Here is a 2,375-nt window from a genome sequence, read left to right as displayed (position 1 = left end):
GCTCAGCATCACAAGCCATCAGAGAAATGCAGATCAAAACCACCATGAGGTACCACCTCACACCAGTTAGAATGTCCATCATAAACAGATCAACAAACAACCGGTGCTGGCGAGGCTGTGGATAAAAGGGAACCCTAGTACACTGTTGGTGGGAATGCAGACCTGTACAGCCACTGTGGAAGGTGGTGTGGAGTTTCCTCAAAAAGCTGAAAATGGAACTGCCTTTTGATCCAGTGATTCCCCTGCTGGGACTATACCCTAAGAACACCAACACACCAATAGAAAAGAACCTATGCACCCCAATGTTCATAGCAGCACAATTTACAATAGCCAAGTGTTAGAAGCAACCTAACTGCCCATCAGTAGATGATTGGATCAAAAAGTCACGGTAGATATACACAATGGAATACTACACAGCAGAAAGGAAAAAAGAACTACTAAACTTCGCGACAGCATGGATGGAACTGGAGAGCATTATGCTGAGCGAAATAAGCCAGGGGGCGAAAGACAAATACCATATGAAATCACCTATAAGTGGGACCTAACCAGCAATACAAAGATGCAAGGAAAATATGATCAGCAACAATGAAAGGAAAAGAAATCAACAGAGACAAGAGGGAAGGAGGGAGGGGTGGGCAGGGAAAGGGAAGGGAAGGGGAAAGTCAAGGAACATATAGCAAGAACTCATGGACAAAACCAAAGGGGAAGAGCCAAGGGAGGAAAGGAGGGAGGGGGCAAAGGAAAGTGGTTCGGGGAGGCAGAGACAAATGTATTTAAAAATAAAGAAAGAAAGAAAGAAAAAAAAAGAAATTAAATTGGAATATTTGGGGATGTGGTCCAGGAATTTTGTTTTAAACAAGATCCCCTGGTGATTTAAAAAAAAATAAACTTTCTGCAGTTTCCTTGGTCAACACTGCTGTTTTGTGTTGCCAAATGATAGTGATGTCATTTTGGTGTATTGACTTGTTTCTTGTGAACCTGGGCAGCCTAAATTAGGCTCTCAGAACTGAATAGATGATCAAATTAAGTTGCCAAAAATGATAGACTATGGCTTCTTATATACACATAAATTAACTGGTTCTTGGGGGGAGAAATAGCTGCCTGCTTCTTACCCCTCTTCCCTTGACTATCATTGCTTTGGGAAGTTCTGGAAGGCTAAATGTGATACGATCTTAGAAAATCAAAAGAACTGCCAGGGAAACTTCTAAAATATCCCTCAAAACCCCCAAATCCCTGCCCCCCATGCATACACTTTATATAATATCGTCCCCGGTGTATGGGTAAAATGTTATTGTTTGCTGAGGAGCCTTGGTGCCCAGGAGGCTATCATTGTTCTCCAAAAGTTGTAGCTAAGGTGCACAGATGAAGGACAACCTGGAAGTATACTATGCACCATAGTTAGAGTGAAGAGCAGCTATCTCCCTGCAGCACTTGTGTAAGGGTACCATTGCAGAAAAACCAGTCTTCTTCCCTGACTCAGCCTTGCCACCCTGTTAAAAAAAACACACACACACAATGAGAAGAGGTCTGGCCTCTACTTTATAGGGGTGTGTGGTGAGAGGTACTTATGCTCCTTGGAGTTAAGAGACTGTTCATTAGGAAAGTTACTTCTAAAGCTTGAGAATGACAGAATTGCTCCACTCATGAGTTGGGAACAGGTTGGTGTCACGAGATTCTTAATGTTGGCAAAATTCAGGACTGGATACTAATAAGGCAAAAAGAAAAAAAAGATCAGAATGACATTTAAAAACAATAAAACCAAGATTGAACCTCAGTACAAATCCAAAGGAGACCATTGGACTAAGTAGAAAAACATCTAAAAGTAATGGAATTGGGCTGAAAGACTCACATTGTCCAGAAAGTACCAGCCACATAATAAAAATAGAAACATCTATTGAAGAAGAAACAAGATATAAGAAATTGTACAAGAAATTGTATATAGGACAATGATGCCTCCATACCCTTCAAAGTTGGCATGTTTCCAATTGAAAAACACAGTTAACATAATCTTGACCTTGCTGTGACTTCTTTGGGCATGGAGAACCAGTGACTCCATTGGGACAACTGTGTCTTTGTTTCCAGATCATAGCCATAGACCCAAGATTTATCTTTATCTTTATAACTAGACCCAAGAAGGTCTAGTTATGACCTTCTTGAGGAAACCTCATTCATTGGTAGCAGTTTGAATCAAGTCATTAGCAACTGCAGCACAATGTTCCTTTTGCTCTGGTACCCGAAGCCATGGAATGAATTTTGCCATGACATGTTTCATGCCAAGATCCTGTGTCAAAATCTTGGACACAGTAGTTTTGGAATTCCCAGAGCAGCTTCGAGCTCTTGCACTATCAATCACTGATCTTTATTGATTGCAGTCT

This window comes from Pteronotus mesoamericanus, unplaced genomic scaffold (genome assembly GCF_021234165.1).
Source record: "Pteronotus mesoamericanus isolate MK-2021 breed Mesoamerican mustached bat unplaced genomic scaffold, CSHL_Meso_final scaffold_54, whole genome shotgun sequence".
Lineage (NCBI taxonomy): Eukaryota > Metazoa > Chordata > Mammalia > Chiroptera > Mormoopidae > Pteronotus > Pteronotus mesoamericanus.
This window is presented reverse-complemented; position numbering follows the sequence as displayed.